General features: G+C 44.2%; 1 pseudogene; it reads right to left on the bottom strand.

Annotated features, from left to right (window-relative positions):
* Positions 1-1,066: 1,066 nt before the first annotated feature.
* The window catches only part of LOC121990723, a 46,445-nt pseudogene continuing 26,096 nt past the window's right edge, over positions 1,067-21,415 (bottom strand).

Raw genomic sequence — 21,415 nt, 5'->3', positions numbered from 1 at the left:
AATTGATGGATTTTGATTTTTTTTTTTTTCATTTGATTAGTTTAATACATTATACTTTCGCCTAATTCATTATTAATTAATTTATCTCATTTCTTTAATTTTCTTTATTATTAAAGAAAAATATTTTAAAAAGGGATTATGAAGAGACAACAATACTTACCAATTTATGCTCCCGACATCTTTATCGTCGGCATTGCCCGCAAAGTTGACGGCTATGAAAGAAATTCAATAAGAATGAATTAGGTGAAAGTATGATGTATTAAACGAATTAAATGAAAAAAAAAATATCAAAGAGCATCAATTAACCACTTATCGGTGCTTATTCACAGCGCCCCACCACAATTAGAGAGTATGAAAATCGATGACTTGGAGAGAATTTTAAGAGTAACGATTCAATGAATTGGATGATTTGAGAATTAGGGTTAATAAAATCAAGCAGCGATTTTTTAAGTTGGATCAAGATGGTCACACATATCTCACGTGAGAGATTTCATTATAAATAATAGAAGAGTTGATAGTAGAGATAGATTTGAGACATTTTGTAAAATATGAGGAGCATAAATGACTACGAAAAAATTTTAGGGACATAATCAACTCGGTTGGAATATTATAAATATTTAGTGAATTATCCCGGAGCTACAAGTAAATTTTAATTTTATATAAAGTATTTCAAACATAAACTTTGCCCCGGGTTATGGTGGAGGCAACTTGGGAGATATTTAGAGCATCATGGTTCGATCATGTTTGGATGATTAATTTGTCAGAAAAATTATGTCAATGGATCTCACGACTGAAGTACTTGATTTGGGGTCCAAACAATTCTATAGTGGCAGAAAGAACGATAGAGGCCGGCTTGCTAGTGTAATATTGTAACACTTTCAAATTTACTTTGATGGCCCGTGAAAAATTTATATGGAGCGAATCGATCATATTCAAAATTAATTGGTTTGAACAATAAGATGCCTGAGTTTAAAAAAAATACACTCTATATTGGAATAGTTGGAATACAGTAGTAGTAGTAGTAGTGGCATATGCATTACATAACTTTGCTTATATAAAATGGAAGAATAGGGAGTTCCTCTAAGAAACAATTCAGTTGGATCCTAATACTTGAGGCTTCACCAGCCAGTATTGCTGGAATCTCTGCCTCGCGTATTCCATGTACTCAAAGTCGATTGTTAATCAACTTTGAGCCAAGGATGTTAAGTAAACAGATGGTAGGCAGCAGACAGACAGAAAGAAGAAAGAAAGTTTACTGATATGATCCCCCAGAGGCCCCAATGAAGATGATTGGCGAGAGCAGAGCATATTTCTCGAGAAGCAGCAGCATTTTCTGGACTTCTGTATCTATCAACTTCTGACCTGCAATTGTGGTAATTGATGACATTATTGACGAGATCAGAAACAAATACTAAAATAGAACAAAAAGACATTTTTATCCTTGCTCCTAGCTCCAGGAGAATAAGGATGTTAGCAGGGCGTAGCTGAGATTTAAAATTATCTGGGGTTGATCGTCGATATTGGTGTTCCGGCTATGATGATTGCGGCTGAGTCATGATGATAGGGTGGAGTCGATGTCGCTTGTGGTAGAGAGAGCAGCGATACAAAACTATTAATAGGGATATCAATGAATGTGATGTTGTGGTGGTCAGAGAGGAAAGTAGCGATGGCAGGGTCGCGACTATGGCTGCGGCAATGCCCCATAAATACAACGCGCTAATAAGGAGAAGGTTTGTCACGATTATGCTAGTCATATCGAGGCTAGACGCATGCAAGTGTTATTCCCGGGTAGCTTCTGGAGTATGCAAATTGATCGTCGAGGCTAGTATTCGACACTATCTCCGTAAACGATATTGCTCCGCTACGGTGCTTAACGGATTGTTGCAATTCGTTCCCAAGATACAACGACGACGAACGTCTCGGAATCGCAGCACTCCGACTTCCGAGACCAGCGAACCTTCTAGTAGACTTCTTGGACTCTTGAACGCACAAGATGAGATGAATGCTTAAGGAAGAGAAGAGAGGATTGAGTGAATATTCCATTATCTGGAGAGTTCTATTTATACTGAAAGAAGAGGTTGGTGTTCCTTGGGCTGGATCGATCTAGATCATCCATTCTGAAGGGTTGTAACCCTTCACCAAGCCCACTTCAATCTCATCCATCAGATCTGAGGAGTTGTGACCCTCAGATCCCGCCTATTGTCATCGGCCATCGGATCTGGATCTATCGATTCGATGCTTCAGATCAAGTCTCATCCCAAGCCGTCAGATCATTACTCTTTGCGATCCAACGCTCTAGATCGCATCACAAGCGATCCATCATACTTATTTGATCAACGTTGATCAACGGTAGCTATCCATTCCCTAAGTCAACTGTCCAGTCATCTTCCTTTGCCCACGAGGATGCCGCATAGGTGTTGCCACGTCAGGTACGAGCCTGACACGTCACCTGAGTGCCACGTAGGCACTGCAATGTCACCTGGAGCATAAATTTAAGCTCCTCAAAGTGCTCATTGCGCACGTGACGGGTGGCGGGCTCACAGGTGGCTCGCCCTGGGCTAAGGGAGCACCTGCCCTTTTATTTTTTGTGTTAACTCCATTAACACATCTTCATTATTAAGTAGAGAATACACATCGAGAATTTCAGATGTGGGACTATTCTCCCATGTACTTTATTAATGAATAATAAATGTTGTTTTTGGCCGACTTTAAACATTAATTTCTCATTCACCCTTAATCGGTTTTGAGCAAATTAATAGTCTAAATCTATCTACGCGAATCGTAGATTTCAATTTTGAAGTTAATTACGACTTTCAACAATTGATGGCTTCCTTCCTCAAAATCGTTTTGGTCCATTTAAGGCCCCAATATCCAATAGCAAGGAGGGACAAGAAAGATGACGGCACCTGCTGCTGGTGGGGGCAGATAGAGCAATACATATAGGGAGGTGAAACAACAACTAAGGAAAAATTTAAATTTAATTAAAAATTTTGATAATTTAATTGGGAGAAATAAGGACTGAAATAAAAATACTATAAATTATATGGACTAAAATAAAATAAAGATAAGATTAAAATAAAATTCCACTGATAAATTTTTAAAAATGGATGGGCTGGAGCCCACCCTTGCTAGGGTGGGCTCCACCCTTGCTAGGGTGGGCTCCACCCCTAGATGTTAGGCAGTGCCACTCACCAAATGTACATACTCATCCTGATCTTGTCTGGAGTAGGAAACGACTAAACAGTACAAGATTGCTCTAAGACTACAATGGAACTAACAGAATTCCAGCAAAATTTTCCAGAACAGTTCCAATTAGGGTTTGATGATTATCAAGCTTTAAAGTTTAGTTATGATACTCATTTATTTACCAGCCTCATCAATTCGATTTCACAATGTTGAAGCATTTACAGTGCTCGTTGCCTTATCCACATAAAATTGAATATTTTACTTATTATTTGCAGAACAGAACTAGATGGCTAATCAAGTGTTGATTTTAGATAAAAAATTTCAAAGTAGCGCTATCTTGATATCAAATATATATTACTTGAAGAAGTTAGATAAGTCTGAACAAATCTTTTCTGCTCCTCAACATCTGCTTTAAAGAAACAAGATTATTTAAGGTGGCTATGAACCTCGATAATCAGACTATACAGAGTATATATCACTACAATCAGTAACCTGGGTACTTGTTGAAATCCAAAACGTGAGGTGTTTATGTTTTGTTGCGGTGATAAAAAGGGACTCATCTTGGGAACAACATTTGCTACAATGGAGGTCAAAATTAAGATGGTCAATGCCCCCTATCACTGGCTGGACGGGCGAATGGTTCATCCGACTGAAATATGAAAGGTCCGATCCGACATCATCACTAGCTCAGTCATCAGCTGAGCTAAGACGCTCAAGACAGAAATGAACGCCAAGTATATGTAGAAACAGACCGAGCGGCTATCCCGCTCAGTCTTACACCAATACTCAAAACATCAGCCGAGTGGAGTCATGGTCGAGCGAATCACACGCGGATAATGCTACTGTAGCCGAGTGGCTATCCCGTTTGGTCTGGACACGTGCAACAACTAGCCAGTGGAAGGATCGGCCGAGCGGGATCCTCGCTCGGCCAAGAAGTAGATTCATTAGCCAGACAACGGAGACTCCAGCCGAGTGGTCATCCCGCTCGGCCCAGGAGTGAACGACACATGGATAGGGAACTCTCAGCCGAGTGACTATTCCGTTTAGATGAGAAACATACAGTAGGATATCCTTCGACATCCTTTTGGGAGTTAGTGCCGTCGACGGACGGCATGGTCAGATAGAAGATCGTATGACGGAAGCTTCCACTGTCATTTTAGAGATATGCTCGGTCTGTTAAGGTACTGTGTCAGGGGCACTTTACTAACACGTCTCTTCATGGAAAGATTGGAGTTGTGTGCCCGCTTTAAGAAGTGTGCACACACGCTACAGGAGCCCTATATAAAGGGGGTCCAGGCATCGGCGGAGGTATGCTTTTCTCACAATCTCTACTGTTGCGCTACAATTTTCGTTTCTTCTTCTTGCCTCGCCGGAGACTGACTTGAGCGTTGGAGGGTCATCGTCGGGGACCCCCTCCCTGGCCCGACATTGACACTACTTGTATTGTAGGCAAGAGAAAAGTCCCTCGGAGGTCAACAGGAGCGCCACGTTCCCAACATCCACTTCCCTGACTTCCGGACAGGATCATATTTGGCGTCGTCTGTGGATCGCCACCTGAATCCTAGCCGAGGAAATGGAAGACGCTGGACGGCTAACCACTGTGATGCTCACGCAAGAAGAGTTGGAGATGCTCGTATAAGCACGAGTAGCAAAAATGATGGAGTAGAAACAACAACAAGCGATAGCCGATCGGCCCGCACCGCAACCTGTGACCTCGGCGGTCGATCGACGAGCGGGGCAAGAAGACCGAGCGGTGCAACTCTCCGTATGGGGGCAGAACTGAAGGCCGACCGGCACCCAAGGGGAAGCGCCGCCCACATCGATCTCCTTCCATCGGGCTCTATTCCAAACCCCCTCAGAGATAGCCCAGGCCCAGCAAGAGTGTGGATCATCTTCAGACGAGGCGCCCATTTAGGATGCGAGGAAGGGAAAAGCGCCTCGAAACGTCACCTCTCCCGAACGGATTAACACGTAGTTCTTAGAGGAGATCTTACAAGACCCTCTGCCCCGGCATTACACCTCGTTGGCGATCGGGACGTACAATGGGAAGATCGATCTAGATGATCATCTAAATCGGTTCGACAATGAGGCTACTATCCCCTCGGTCTCGTCCGAGACCATGATGAATGCCTTCACCCAGGGGCTCGCCGAAGGGGACTTCTTTCAGTCACTCATCAGGAAGTCGCCCCGGGACTTCAACCACATGCTGAAAAAGGCCAATGAGTATATCAATGTGGAAGAAGCCCCATGTTGGAACCCCAAGGTTGTTTTGGTGTGATCAACAAGTTAAGTTAGGTCATGTTTGTTACTAACATTGTGTCTAAGTGTGCAAGAGCTTAGGAGCACAGGTAGTCGAGCGGAAGACGCAGCTAGCGAGAAGGACGGCAGCCCGAGGGACGAGGTGCTGCGGAAAAGTACATCGGCGGACGAGAAGGAAGCGTGCGGTGATTCCGAGGGACGAAAGCCGGAGCGGAATATTGCTCGGGGAGCAAGAGACGTAGCTAGCGAGAAGGACGGCACGCGGTGCGTCCGAGGGACGAAGACTATGGATGAGTACACCGGCGAACGAGAAGGAAATACGCGGCGATTCCGAGGGACGAGAAGCCAGAGGGAAGCCCGCTCGAGAAGACCAGAAGTTGGGTTCGGGTGAACCCTTTTCCGGATGGCAGAGATCACCCAAGCGAACGGATCCGGAATAGAAGATCCGGACCGAGCTGAACTGAACCGAAGCAAAGGTCCCGGATGAAAAAGTCAACGGCTGTTGACTTTTGGCTCCGGAGCGCCCAGAGCAGTCTGAGGCGCTCGGAGCAGCCCGGGGTGCCCGGACCTGATTTGTTGACCAGATCGCGTCAAACGCGATCTGAACGTTGGGGATAAAGTTTTATCACCCCAGGATGCCCTGAACCCCTTCCAGGCGCCCCAACCAAGGCTATAAATTTAGCCTTGGTCCAGAAGTTTAGAATCAGTTTAGAAATTGTAAAAACACTTGTGCGCTTTCCACTGTTTAGATTAGCTTCTTTCTTTTTGTGCTTCAACGCTGTAAGAGGCTTCTTCGCCTGAAGGAGATTGATAGTGCACTTCATCCTTTCCTTGGATTAACAACCTCCCCGGTTGTAACCAAGTAAACAACTGTGCATCTTTCTTTTCTGCTTTTAATTTACTGCTTTAATTATTTTACAAGTGTTAGTTCGAAAAGTCGGGAAGAGTCTTTGTTTATTTTTTTACAGGGCTATTCAACCCCCCTTCTAGCCGGCCCAACGGTCCTACAAGTTGTATCAGAGCCGAGATGCTTCAGGAGGACTAACCGCCGAACGAAGCAACGAGATGATCGGATCCAACATCTACCCGCCAAAATTCGAGGGGGACTTCGCAAGCTGGAAGAAGCGTATGGAGGTATTTTTCGGTACTAATTTTGATTTATTATTAACAATAGAACTTGGTTTTGAAGCTCCCGAAAGCAAAGTGAAATATCAATGGACGAAGAAAGAGCAGGCCGACTACGTGGCAAACAAGAAAGCAGAATTCCATCTGCTAAGCGTACTTTCGCCACAAGAAGTCAACCGTGTCGACACCTACAACTCAGCAAAGGAGCTTTGGGAGAAGTTCCTTGAACTACACAAAGAAACATCCGAAGCCAAGCTTGCGAGACGGGACTTACTTCGCAACCAGCTCACCAACCTCCGTCTTGAAGAAGGTGAAACACTTGCACATCTACACTCGAGGATACAGGAGCTCATCACCGGACTTTCGAATCTCGGAGAAGAGGTAAGTAACCGAGATTCGCTAAGGTACGCTTTAAATTCCTTTCCGAGAAATCCAAAATGGGCATCACTAGTAGATGCCTTTTATATTTCAAAAGACATAGAAAAAAATTCTTTAGAAGAATTTTTCTCGACATTTGAAGTGCACGAATCAAGATACGCAGGTTCGAAGGAGCCCAGGAACAACGTCACCCTCATAGCATCGAGAGACGAACTTGAGTCGGAATCTTCTCTCGACGACGAGGAAATGGTAATGATGGTAAGACAATTTAAGAAGTTATACAATTCTAGAAAAACTAACCATCCATAGGGTAGAAAGAAAAGAACGTAACTATCCGCTGCTACCATTGCGACGAAGAAGGGCACGTCAAGGACAACTGCCCGAAGCTAAAGAACAAGGATAAAGATAAAGGTAAAAAGCTTGTTCAAAAGCGTAAGGCCCTAAAAGCGACGTGGGACGATACGTCGTCTGAATCGGAAGTCGAAGCATTCTCCGGACTCGCACTAATGGCGAGTCATCAAGACGACGACTACGATTCAAGCTCTTCCGAGATGAGCATCGAGAGCATCGATGAAGGGGGAGCTTCGTCAGAAGAAAGCAGCAGTTCAGGGGGAGACACGGACAACGAACTCGACAAGGTAAGTCAGGTACGTTATCTTCCTCCCGATAAACTTTTTAAGTTTGTTAAGTTATTAACTAAAGACTGCTTTAAATTAGAAAAAGAAATAAAAAATTTAAAAATAGTTTTAGCTAAATCCTGCCCTTTAGAAGAATTAGATAAATCAAAATTGGAAAATGAAAAATTACAATTAGAAAATCAAAATTTGAAAAATCAAATAGACAACTTGAAAAACTATGCATGTTCATCTAAAACCAATTTTAGAAGATTTAATAATTTAAATTGGTACTTTAAATATCACCCGGGACAAATTAGGAACATTTTAAGAAAATGTCCCTAAAAATTTTTTAGTTAATCCAGTAGGTTGAAACCTATATTGGGTTCCTAAATCATGCTTAAACTAAATTTTAAAATTAAAATTAGTGCTTTCAGTGAGAAAATTAAATAATGAATTTCTCTATAAGGCTTTGTCTAAGGAAGTGGTTGTTGCTCCAATAACCAAGAAGACCTAGTGCCTCGCCACGACCTGGAAGCTAAAATATTGAAATAAATATTTAATTAACTTTATGTCAAAGCATTAAAATTAGAATTGATTAATGCTTTCAAAGTTTTTCAAACATTTTTTCAAAATATTTTTTTAAAAAAATACTTTTACATGAAATTGACTTAGAAATTTAAGTACTTAGAAAAATTTTCAAAGATCTTTTTTCAAAAAAATTTTTTACTTAGAATTTTTTTTTTATTTTTTCTCTTAGAAAATTTTCTTTAATACTTAGAAAATTTCTCAGAAGTTTTTTTTTTTTTTAAAGGTTGTTATGAAGTTGAAAATTTCTACTTCAAATTTCTTAGAAATTTTTGTAATGTTTTTGCAAAAAAAAAATATCTACGTTAGAATTTTTTTTTCACTTAGAAAATTTTACTAAAATTTTTTTTCAGAGACTCTTTATGTGAAAATTATTATAAATTTTTTAAGGATCTCAAAATTTTCTAAGTCTTTAACCCTTAGATTTTTTTTCTGGAAACTCCATTTTGTTTGTGATCAAAGGGGGAGAAGGATTAGTATAATTCTATGGGGAGGTAGACCAAATTATTAACTTGTTTTATTTTTAACTTAAATTGCAAATTTAATTAAGTTTATTTTTAACCCTTATTTTATGTCTATTTTTTACCCTAACTTAACTTGGGTTGCTCACACCAAAAAGGGGGAGATTGTTGGAATCCCAAGGTGGTTTTGGTGTAATCAACAAGTTAAGTTAGGTCATGTTTGTTACTAACCTTGTGTCTAAGTGTGCAGGAGCTTAGGAGCACAGGTAGTCGAGCGGATGACGCAGCTAGCGAGAAGGACGACAGTCCGAGGGACGAGGTGCTGCGGAAGAGTACACCGGCGAACGAGAAGGAAGCGTGCGGTGATTCCGAGGGACGAAAGCCGGAGTGGAAGATTGCTCGGGGAGCAAGAGATGCAGCTAGCGAGAAGGACGGCACGCGGTGCGTCCGAGGGACGAAGACTACGGATGAGTACGTCAGCGGACGAGAAGGAAACATGCGGCGATTCCGAGGGATGAGAAGCCGGAGGGAAGCCCGCTCGAGAAGACCGGAAGTTGGGTTCGGGTGAGCCCTTTTCCGGATGGCAGAGATCACCCAAGCGAACGGATTCGGAATAGAAGACCCGGACCTAGCCGAATCGAACCAGAGCAGAGGTCCCGGACGAAAAAGTCAACGGCTGTTGACTTTTGGCTCCGGAGTGCCCGAAGCAGTCCGGGGCGCTCGGAGCAGCCCGGGGCGCCCGAAACCCTTCCGAGCGCCCGGACATGATTTGTTGACCAGATCGCATCAAACGTAATATGAATGTTGGGGATAAAGTTTTATCCCTCCAGGGCGCCCCGACCAAGGCTATAAATATAGCCTTGGTCCAGAAGCTTAGAATCAGTTCAGAAATTATAAAAACACTTGTGCGCTTTCCACTGTTTAGATTAGCTTCTTTCTTTTTGTGCTTCAACGCTCTAAGAGGCTTCTTCGCCTGAAGGAGATTGATAGTGCGCTTCATCCTTTCCTTGGATTAACAACCTCCCCGGTTGTAACTAAGTAAATAACTGTGCCTCTTTCTTTTCTGCTTTTAATTTACTGCTTTGATTATTTTACAAGTGTTAGTTCGAAAAGTCGGGAAGGGTCTTTGTTTATTTTTTTACAAGGCTATTCAACCCTCCCTTCTAGCCGGCCCAACGGTCCTACATCCCAGACGGCTAGAAGAAAGGAGGCGTCGAGCGACGCCGATCAAGCGTCGACCTAGCAGCCATCTACCGCCCAAGGGGCCGAGAGCTGAAGGAGTGCTGCTACACCAAGAGGCCAGGGCGCACACCGTATAGCATATGGCATCCAACCGGCACAAAGCGTCGAAAAGCAAGGTATGGATGCCTTGTTAGAGTGTATACTAAAAGCCTAGCTTTTGGTATAAACATTTATAAGAATCACATTGGTCAAATGTCTACATTTATGATAAATGTAGTTGTTCAATTAATTTATATTGTAGATAACATGGTGTGTGGTGTCACACACAGAAGATCATGTTATCAGTACCTTATAAATTATAAACAGTAGCTCACGACCAAGATGGAAAGGAACAAACCATTGGAAGGTCGTAGTGTAATTAGGTATTAGTTTATCTTAACTATATAATTACACTAGTACACTTAGAGTGTATTGAGTAGGACCATTTGAGGTCGTTCCCTTTGTACTGACTTTATGAAGGAACAAAGACCTCAGTTATTATGGAAGTGTGTGCTCTTAATCCTAATATAATAACAAGCACATATATTTGATATTTATTTCTTTAATTTATCAATGGGTGAGATTTAGTTCGATAAATCAATAAGCCTGATAAGTTGGGAAATGATATCACTTATAGTGTGTGTTGTTGATTATAGAAGGAAACTGTGTCCTAGTGATCTAGGTTGAGAATGTCCCCAAGAGGAGCTCATAAGGATTGTCATGTTAAACCCTGCAGGTGGACTTAGTCCGACATGGCGATGAAGTTGAGTGGTACTACTCTTGGAGCTAGATATTAATTAAGTGAGTTGTCAGTAACTTACTTAATTAATGGACATTTGTTATCTTAAACACAGGGAGACTAACACACTCATAATAAGAAGGAGCCCAAAATGTAATTTGGGATTGGTGCGGTAGTTCAATAATAGTTCTTTAGTGGAATGAATTATTATTGATGAAATTAAGTTGTGTGTTCGAGGCGAACATGTAATTTCATCGGAGACCAAAACCAATTCCTCCTCTCGGTCCCTATCGTAGCCTCTAGTATATAGAGATTTATACCCACCGCATACCCACCTTCTTACCCATCCAATGGGGCCGGCCAAGCTAGCTTGGAACCCAAGCTAGGGCCGACCAAGACCAAGTGGATGAGCCATGTAGGTGGCCGGCCAAAGCTTGGGTCCCAAGCTTAGGTGGCCGGCCACTAGAATATTTAAAAGGATTTTTATTAAAATTATTTCTTATGTGGATATCATGATTTTAAAGAGAGTTTAAAAATTAAAAATTTCCTTTTATAGCTTTCTACAAAAGATTAAGAGAAGAGATTAATCTCTTTCCTTATTTGTAGTTTAAAAGGATGGTTTTAATTTTTGGTAAAAACTTTCCTTATTTGTAAATCATCTACATGTTTAAAAGAGAGTTTAAAATTTGAAATCTTTCCTTATTTGTTGATTAAAGGAGGATTTTAAATTTTAAGAAAACTTTCCTTTTTAACCATGTTCATGATTTAAAAGAAAGTTTAAAAATTAATAATTCTCTTTTATTAGTTTCTACAAAAGATTGAGAAAAGATTTGATATCTTTCCTTATTTGTAGATTAAAAGAGATTTTAATTTTTAGAGATAACTTTCTTTTTATCCACATGTTTAAAAGAAAGATTTTAATTTATTAAATTTCCTTTTTATAAACCAATCATGAAGGGATTAAATTATTGGAGAAATTTTATAAATTTCTGGAGACAAATTAGGAAGTTTTAATTAATTAAAACTCTCCTTGTTTGTAGCTTTTATGTGGCCGGCCAAATAAAATTGAGAAAGAAAATTATTTTAATTAAATAATTTTTCCTTTTCAATGGAAAAAGAATTAAGGAAATTTTTATTAAAATTTCCTTATTTGCCAAGATAAAGGATTATAAAAGAGGGGGTAGAGGAGGCTTCAAGGCTAACGACTCTATTCTATTTTTTTTCCCTCTTTTCCTTGGTGGTGTGGCCAGCCCTATTTCTCTCCTCTCCTCTTGTTGGCCGAAACTTATCTCTTGGTGGAGCTTTTGTTAGTGGCCGGATCAAGGAAGGAGAAGAAGGAGAGAAAGCAAGCCTCGTTTCTAGCATCCCTTGGAGCATGGTTGTGGTGGCTGAATCTCTTCATCCTAGAAGATGTTTTGATGGCCGAAACTTGCAAGGAAGAAGAAGGTGATTGGTGGTTTCTCATCTCGGAAGATCGTTGCCCACACAACGTCCGAGGTTAGAAGAGGAATACGGTAGAAGATCAAGAGGTTTTTCTAAAAGGTATAACTAGTATTTTTCTTTCTGCATCATACTAGTTATTTTTGGAAATAATACTAAATACAAGAGGCATACGATTCTAGAGTTTCGAATTTGTTTTCGATATAGTGTTCTTTTGTTTTTCTTTCTCTTGTGATTTGATTGTTCTTTTCGGTTAACCTAAAGTTATTTTAGGAAATTAAATATTATCTTTCCATAAAAGGTTTTGTCTAGTCGGTGGTGGTTGCTCCCATATCCAAGAAGGTCATGTGCCTCGCCACGTCAGTACTGGGAACCAATTATGGAAATTAATATTTAATGGAATTAATAATTTAAGGAGATTTGGGTCGAACGTGTTAAGTTCCGCAGGAGATCCAAGTCAAAACCTAAAAGAACAAATAAATTAAGTTTTGGATCAAACGTGTTAAGTTCCGCAGGCGATCCAAAATTTAATTTAAAAGAACACATGGTAGCTAGGAAAAGGTTCAGACCTTTGTACAAAATTTTTGTACAGTGGAACCTCTAGGTTTTCCGAGTAGCAACCAACATGCCTATGTTTTGTTCATTCCATCAGTTGGCAACATACAATACGCGGGACTATCGAGGATTGACGCCAATCATCAACCAACCAGCCCCTAGGGGGTATCGTCGTCGCTCCCCATCTCCCGATCGACGGGACCGTCGTCGCTCGATCGAGCGACGAGAAGAAAGAAGGGAGCCCGAGCGCCACCATCATCAGCGGAGGGAGGAAACCAATCCCTCCAGAATCCCGTCCGAGCGGAATAGGCCGTCAGCCCGGGAAGAGGAGAACAGAATCAACGCCTCCTTGGGAGAGATAGGTATGATTGTCGGAGGTCCGACCGGTGGAGACTCCAACCGGGCTAGGAAATCGTACGCCCAATGGTTGGAGATACATGCTGTCAGATGCAGCAAGGAGAAGGCCGAAGGGCCTCAGATTAGTTTCGACCCCAGCAATCTAGAGGGGGTTGAAGTCCCTCGCAATGATGCTTTGATCATCCAAGTGGTGATCGTCAATTACACCATTCACCGAACCGTCGTCGACATAGGAAGTTTGGTGAACATCATTTTTAAGAAGGCGTTTGATCAGCTGCAGATAGATCGCGGCGAACTGCTGCCCATGGTGACCCCATTCTACGGGTTCACGGGCAATGAAGTTTTGTCGATTGACCAAGCAAGACTGCCCATCTCATTGGGAGAAGAGTCGTTGAGGAGGACCCGAACCACCAACTTCATAGTTGTGGACGCACCATCGACCTACAACGTCATTTTGGGCCGACCGACCCTCAACGAGTTCCGTGCGATAGTATCCACTTACTGTCAGAAGATAACTGGTAGATGACCAGGTGGCCGAGGTCAAAGGTGATCAGCTGGCCGCTCGACGACGTTACGTGGAGATGGTTAAGATCGAGGCCAAAGTAGCACGGAAAGCTCCACGGCTAGAGGTAAACACTATTACCGAAAAACCTCCTACCTTGATATATGAAGAAAAGGAGGAGATACAGATCCACCCCAGCCGGTCGGAAGCCACGACTTACGTGGCTGCCGACCTGGAGGAGAAGCAGAAGGCGGAATTGATCCTCCGCCTAAAGAAAAATCATGACGTGTTTGCATGGTCGACACATGAGCTGCCCGGCATCTCCCCAAGCATGGCCCAACACGAGTTGTACGTCCAACCAGAAGCTCGGCCGGTCAAGCAACAGAAAAGGGATTTCAGCGCCGAGTAGAACGTGATCATCCGAGCATAGATAAAAAAGCTGTTGGAAGTCGGCCACATTCGAGAAGTTCAGTTCTCGAGTTGGCTCGCCAACGTCATCCTCGTCTCTAAGTCGAGCAACAAATGGCGAGTCTGCATCGACTTCTGTGATCTAAATAAGGCGTGCCCGAATGACTTCTACCCACTACCTCGGATCGACCAGATGGTGAACTCCACTACGGCATGCGAGCTGATCTGCATGCTGAATGCCTACTAGGGTTGTCATCAAGTGCCGCTCGCCCGTGAAGATCAAGAAAAGGTCAGTTTCACTATGACCGACGGAATGTACTGTTATAACGTCATGTCATTCAGACTCAAGAACGCCGAGGCCACTTATCAAAGACTAATGAACAAAGTGTTCTAACGGTAGATCGGTCGTAACATGGAGGTATACGTGGATGACATACTGATAAAATCCCTCCGAGTTGCTGACCTATGTGCATATATTGAGGAGACTTGCCAGACACTCAAGACCTATGGGATAAAACTAAATCTGAGCAAGTGTCTGTTCGGCGTGAAGAGCGGGCGCTTCTTAGGCTACATCATCACCGAGCAGGGCATTGAGGCAAAGCCAAGAAAAATAAAAACACTACAAGACATGCCACCGCCTCAAAATTTGAAGGAAGTTCAGCGTCTCACTGGGTGGATCACGGTGCTGTCTAGATTCATCTCTAAGTCATCCGATCTAATCTTACCATTCTTCAAAATACTGCACCGGTCAACAAAATTTCAATGGGACTCGGAGTGCGATCGGGCGTTCAAAGAGCTCAAAGAATATCTCAACTCCTTTCCTGTCCTAGCTAAGCCATGTGTTGGCGAACCGCTCCAGATCTACTTGTCATCTACAGAGTATGCAGTCAGTTCGACCTTAGTTAGGCAGAACGGCGAAAAACAACCAGTGTACTTTTTAAACCACATATTAAAAGATACTGAGTCCCGCTACACTGGTCTTGAGAAGTTAGCTTATGCTTTAGTGCTCACCGCAGAGAGGCTTCACCCGTACTTCCTCGCTCACTCGATAATAGTGATGACCAACAGTCCCTTAGGAAGAGTCCTTCTCAATCCTGAGGCGTTCGACCGGTTGATCAAATGGACGACGGAGCTTAGTGAATTCGACATCCAGTATCAACCCCGTACGACTATCAAGGCACAATCCTTGGCCGATTTTGTTACCGAAGTCCAAAGCCCCGAGAAAGAAGCTGTTTGGAGGATATATATGGATGGTTCATCCACTCGGCACGGGAGCGGCATTGGCGTATTGATCATCTCACCATAAGAAGACCGGATGCAATTGTCCATTCGGCTGAACTACAGAGCCATCAACAACGAAGCGGAGTATGAGGCACTAATTGCTGGCTTGCAAGCCGCTCGACATGTAGGAGCTGGCAGGGTCCTCATCTACTCGGACTCTCAGCTGACCTCACAACAGCTGACCGGGACGTTCGTCATAAGTAACGCCCGGCTCAAGCTCTACGCTGAGGCATTCGACAAGTTGAAAGCCAATTTCCAGGAGGTCGTCATACAGAAGATCCCTCAATCGAAGAATCAGGCTGTAGACGAGCTAGCCAAGCTGGCCGTGCGCTATCACCGATTGTCACAGCACAATCAATCGAACAAGTATCTTTGGTGGCTCATATCGACCGAATGGAGGGGCTCATCTTCCCAAATGATTGAAGGACAGCTTTGATAGAATTCTTACATACGGGGGCTACGCCACCCGATCAGGAAGAGGCTCGCCTGCTGAGGAAAAGAGCCAGATGATTCACCTTAATCGGAGATTAGTTGTACAAGAAGGCCTTCTCTAGACCTCTACTCAAGTGTGTGGGGTCAGAGGATGCTGACTACAAACTGTGAGAGGTGCATCAAGGATCCTGCGGAGGGCATCCGGGTGGCCGCTCATTAGCGAGGAAAATTCTGCTGGCCAGATATTTTTAGTTGACCCTTCAGGAGGATGCCGCTTGGACGGTGGCCACGTGCTTATCCTACCAAAAGTACCACAACCTCTCACACCGGCCTACAGAGGAAATGAAAGTTTCCACTGTATCCTGTCTGTTCGACCAATGAGGAATGAACATCATAGGACCATTCCCTATGACGATCGGTCAGCGAAAGTTCTTGCTTGTGGCGGTGGACTACTTCTTCAAATGGGTCGAAGCCTAGCCCCTAGCCAAAATAACTGAGCAGATGGTCATCAAGTTTGTATGGCAGAACATCATCTACCGATTCGACATCCCTCGTCGGCTCGTCTCAGACAATGGAAGATAATTCGTCGGTCAGAGGCTCAGGGAGTGGTGCGAGAGATATGGTATCCAGCATACCTTCACTTCCGTGGCCTATCCATAGAGAAATGGGCAAGCTGAAGTCACCAATCGGGAGATCCTCCAAATCCTTCATGCTTGGCTCGACCACATCGGCGGCAGTTGGGTAGATGAGCTCCCAAGTGTGTTATGGGCTATCCTCACGACCCAAAAGGAAGGCACATGCATGACCCCCTTCCACCTGGTATACGGCAGCGAAGCAATCATCCCGGTGGAGGTCGGGGTAGAATTCAATCGGGTGCAACACTACGACGAAGGGAACGCCGAACGGAGGCAAATGGAGCTTGACTTGGTGGACGAAGCACGAGCAAAAGCTATCGTTCGGCTAACAACCTACCGACAACGTATGAGGCAGAATTATAATCGGCGGGTGATCCCGAGATCCTTCCAGGGGCGACCTCGTCTGGAAGAAAGTAAAGCCGGTTAGCGATGTCACCAAGCTCGAGGCACCATGGGCGGCCCCATTCAAGGTCTTACAGAAGCTCCGTTCGGGCACCTATTATTTGGAGGATGAAGAGGGAGGAAGCTCGAGAGGCCATGAAGCGCAAATCATCTCCAACCCTACAGGGCAGGATGAGAGGTGCGCGAATGAATTGGAGCAAACAATGTATTTGTATGTCCTCTTTTGATGCAGGATGTAAAATACCGAAAATAGGCGAATATTAATAAGGGAATTTTCCGAAATTTTTGAAAAAATTTCGGGAATTTTTCGGAGCTCGTACGGATGAGTTAACGGGGATAAGAACGGGGCCCCAGAAGAGCCTGTTTAGGCTACCCATTTAAGCGAGGAAATGTTTATTTTATATTTCCTTTTTCTTTTTTTCTTTATTTCCCTCTTCGCCGTTTCTTCCTCCCCCGCGCGCCCGACGCCCTTCCGTGCCCTAACCACAAGCAAGCGGTTTCTCTTTCCCGTGTACAAAAGTCGTCGGCCAAGGAAGGCATGCTCCTTTCCTCTCCGACGAATCCGAGCCCTAGATCTTCACCGAAAAAAAATCAAACGCCAATTTTTGCTGTCGCCACTCGACCCGAGCCACCGCCGATCGACGCCGCCTCCCAGTCCCTCTCCCCTCCTGCGACTCCACAGCTCGAGCGCCGGCCACCGCGTGCCCTAGCTAGCCCCGATCGCTATGGCCAATGCCGGCAGACGAGAGTAACACCGAGCCCTAGCATCTCCGCCGACACCGAGCAGTGCCAGCCTTCCCTCCTCTGCCTCCCGATCCTTCTCTTCTCTTGTGCCCTAGCGAGCCGTGAGCCACCACCGCCGCTCCTCCCCGCTGCATATCGCGAGCCCGACTCCTCTGTGCCCTTCTTCCTCTCTGCCGCATCTCGGCACAGCGCCGACGCCGACCCATCTCGCCGGTGTGTCTTTGCTCAGGTTTGGGTTCGGACAGGAGTAAACAGAGCCGACCATCGCTGGAGATTTGTTTGCTGCCGTGCCCTAGGTTTCCCCCTTTCAGGTGAGTGAGGTGAGCAGCTTACCTTTTTTGTTTCTTTGTATTTGATCACTGGTTGGATGCAGAAGTAACTCACGGATATGGTTGATTGATTTCTAGGTTTGGTATCAACGGGATTAAGCTGTTGTTGGAGCTAAGGAATCCGATCATTTTTCATACACTTAGGTGAGCATGTTTAGTGACTTTTGTTGGGTTCCTATGGAGGATGTTCCATGCTGTACAAATTTTGTATAGGGTATTAGGTTATATCTGGGTTGATCTAATTAGAAATCTTCATCGGAACTAGGATTTGAATTGGTTATTAGGATGATACATTGATGGCGGATCCTTAATTTTATTTCGTATCCTGTTCTTGTAGGACTCGTGCAAAATGTGATTTAGTTATGTATAACGTATGTAATGGATAAATTACATATGTGATGTAGGATAGTGATTGGGGGATTTGATTTGGCTAACTAATTTATACGTGATTAGCTAAATCTGTATATTGTGACACAGGACTTTGACACGAGACGGGTATCTCGACGTCGTGTTTGGATCAGATTGGACTTGTCGATTGGAGGCGGGTACTTTTGACTTTATGTCTTTGATATGCATAGTAGTGAATTTAACAAATAGCAACAATTATGTTTCTTAATTGTTTCGGTTAGTCACTACCCGATACCTGTTACATGTTTGGTTGATTGCTTGTTTTGCATCTCATGTTATTACTTACCTGATTATACATGTTTAGGGGTAGTGATATAACCCTGCTTCACCATGTTCATGACCTAGGTGTGATATTTTATCTGATCTGTGTATCCTTGATATGATTTATTGATTATGGTGCACATCATATATGTATATAGATTTGGTTCAGTATATTAACATGCTTAGTGTCATGCACCATTCGCATGATTGCATGCTGTGTGATAGATTGCTCCATTATTGCCGAGCACATCGCCAGTTTCATCACTGTTCGGTGCTCCGTTGTTGACGCTCATGGGTAGCGTGACGCAGAGTGGTAGCACGTCAGTTCTGCTCTGTTCGGTGCTCCGTTGGTCCGCTCATGGGTAGTGTGACGCAGCGTGGTAGCACGTCAGGGATCCCTTCCCGTCATCGTGTACCGGGAGATGAGAGCATTGCGCTCCCCCATTTATGATTTGGGGTAGGAGTATGTGTGTACTCCGATAGCATCCCGTCTACTCTGTCACTCATCAGGAGTAGTGACGTCAAAGTGCACGGTTGTCACAACCCTACCCACTCGGTCCCACCATTGTGTGTGAGATGGCTGACTGGCGTCAGGGGTGACCATGACTGCATTGGCATCATACGCATTGATGCATTTATTTCTTGTGATTGTATTTGTTGTATTTATTTGCTGCATATTGGTTGGATGCCCATGCTTGACATGCATACAGGATTTCTATACCTCTCAGACTGTCTATCCTTGTACCAGATCTTGGTTAGTACAGTATTCTCCTGTTTATTTCAGTTTGCATTTACCTTTATTACATCAGGAGACTGTACGCATGATTAGTGCTAGATGTTACTTCCTTACTATGTATATCAGTTGTTACCCGCTGAGCGTTGGACTCACCCCCGCCTTCGTTATTATTTTTCAGGTTGATGCTGTCAGGAGAGAGTTCCAGTTGCTAGTCCCCTGCAGACCACGAGGGCATTAATGATCTTTTGGTTTTTCTTATTTATTGGACCATGTTTAGACTTGTTTTGTTTTGAATACTTTGGATCCTATATGGATTGTACTTGTCGATGGATTTTTATTCGATAATTTTACTACATACCTGCCTAGACGGCAGAAGAGATAAGTGGATCTTATCGTCGGATTTGTGCTTTATGGGTGTAGTGGAGTAGGGTTGTTTTTGAGTTATCGTATTACTGTTCTGTTTGTTTACTACTAAACTGCGTGGATGGTGTGTTTGTTTGCTTATTATTATTGTTATTATTCCAGCCGCATGTGACTGAGGTATATGGTGATGTAGTAAAGTTTTAGATTGTCCGCCGTACAGGGGAGATGTTGCCGAAATTTCTTCGGACAGGGACTTCGGGGCGTGACACAGGATAATAAAAAAACCAAGGTTACTGCACTTTGCGCCGAACGACATGTCAAATCGTCGAGCAGTGACGTTAAACGTGAGTCTTCACTAAATCATCGAGCGGCGATGTTAAACGCGAGTCTTCACTAAACGGTCGAGCGATGACCTTAAACCCTCGTCTCCACCAACGGTCGAGCGGTGACCTTAAACCCTCATCTCCACCAACGGTCGAGCGGTGACCTTAAACCCTCGTCTCCATCAACGATCTAGCGGTGACCTTAAACCCTCGTCTCCACCAACAGTCGAGTGACAACCTTAAACCCTCGTCTCCACCAACGGTCGAGCGACAACCTTAAACCCTCGTCTCCACCAACGGTTAAGCGGCGACCTTAAACTCTCATCTCCACCAATGGTTGAGCGGCAACTTTAAAGCATCATCTCTACCAACGGTCAAGCGGCGACCTTAAACCCTCGTCTCCACCAATTGTTGAGTGATGACATTAAATGTGGGTTTTCACCAAATCATTGAGCGGCAACATTAACCGCGAGCCTGCTTCAAACCGTCGAGTGGCGACGTCGTATCAAAAGCTTCATCAACTAGACAAACCCAAGACTACGCAGGCGGTCGAATGACTGACTATTGATAAGGGTTGCCCAAAAGCCCCCAAAAGGGCAAATAAAGGGCCCATTCAAGAGAATGCCCCAGAATACTTCAGGCCCAACGACTTGAAAAGAAAGGCGAATCAACGGGATGCACATAAAAATCACGGCCGATTGGAAGAATTAGGAGGCTACAATACGATTAGAGGAAGAACGGAATGCGAAAACAGTAAGAAAAAGTCACGCCGAACGGCGGAGCATGCATTAATACTTGGAAAAGCTTACAAAAGGGTTACAAAGATCAAGCTCTCAGCCTCACTCTAAGTAGTCCAACACGTTGTCGGGTAGAGCGGCTGTGAGCTTATCCCAATTTATGACTTTACCCGTCACAGCGGTCGGCAAGTGGCCCCCTTCGTGAAGTTGGCCAATTTTCCCTTCGATCGCCAAGTCAAAAAGGCGAAGGGCTTGATCGGTGAATCTGTCGCAGAATGCGTCTGAACGGAGGTAGGCTTGCTTCATGGTTTCAAACCTACTCCCTTCGGTGTCTTGATAGATCCGCAATGCCGCGTGGGAGCCCTCCAGCTAGTCCTTGGCGGTGGCTAGCGTGGTATCCCGGGAGGCCACCTGGTCACAAAGGGACTTCTCCTCGATCGAGCGGCTATTCCACTCCACCACCAAAAAATCCTCGGCCTCGTTAAGCTTCTGGGCGAGCTTTCAGGCCTCTTGGTTCTTCAACTCGAGATCGTTGATGGTCCGCTGCTTCCGGGCGGTGGCCGACTCTATCTTTTTATCAAAAGTGATGACTTATTTTTTATACTGAGCCAGAATCACCTCCTGGTTGGCAGACTTTTTTCACTCGGCCTCCAGAAGCTTGTTACTTTTCTCCAGATCAGCCTTCAGCTTCTCAACCTCGGAGAGGGATGGCCCTTGGGAGGAAGAGGCGCCGCTCGAGACCTTAAACTTCCTGAACTCATCCTCCAAATGTGCCAGCCCGTGGCACATGGCCAGACTCTCTATCCAATACTACAGAGAAATAACAGAAGGTCAGGGTCGAACGAAAATAAGCCATGAATTTACAATAAAGAACTTACCCCGGTGGCCATTTGGGTATGCTTGTTGGCCAAGGCGCCTGGAGGAAGCATCG

The sequence above is a fragment of the Zingiber officinale genome, chromosome 6B, assembly GCF_018446385.1.
Source record: "Zingiber officinale cultivar Zhangliang chromosome 6B, Zo_v1.1, whole genome shotgun sequence".
NCBI classification, from domain to species: domain Eukaryota; kingdom Viridiplantae; phylum Streptophyta; class Magnoliopsida; order Zingiberales; family Zingiberaceae; genus Zingiber; species Zingiber officinale.
This window is presented reverse-complemented; position numbering and strand designations above follow the sequence as displayed.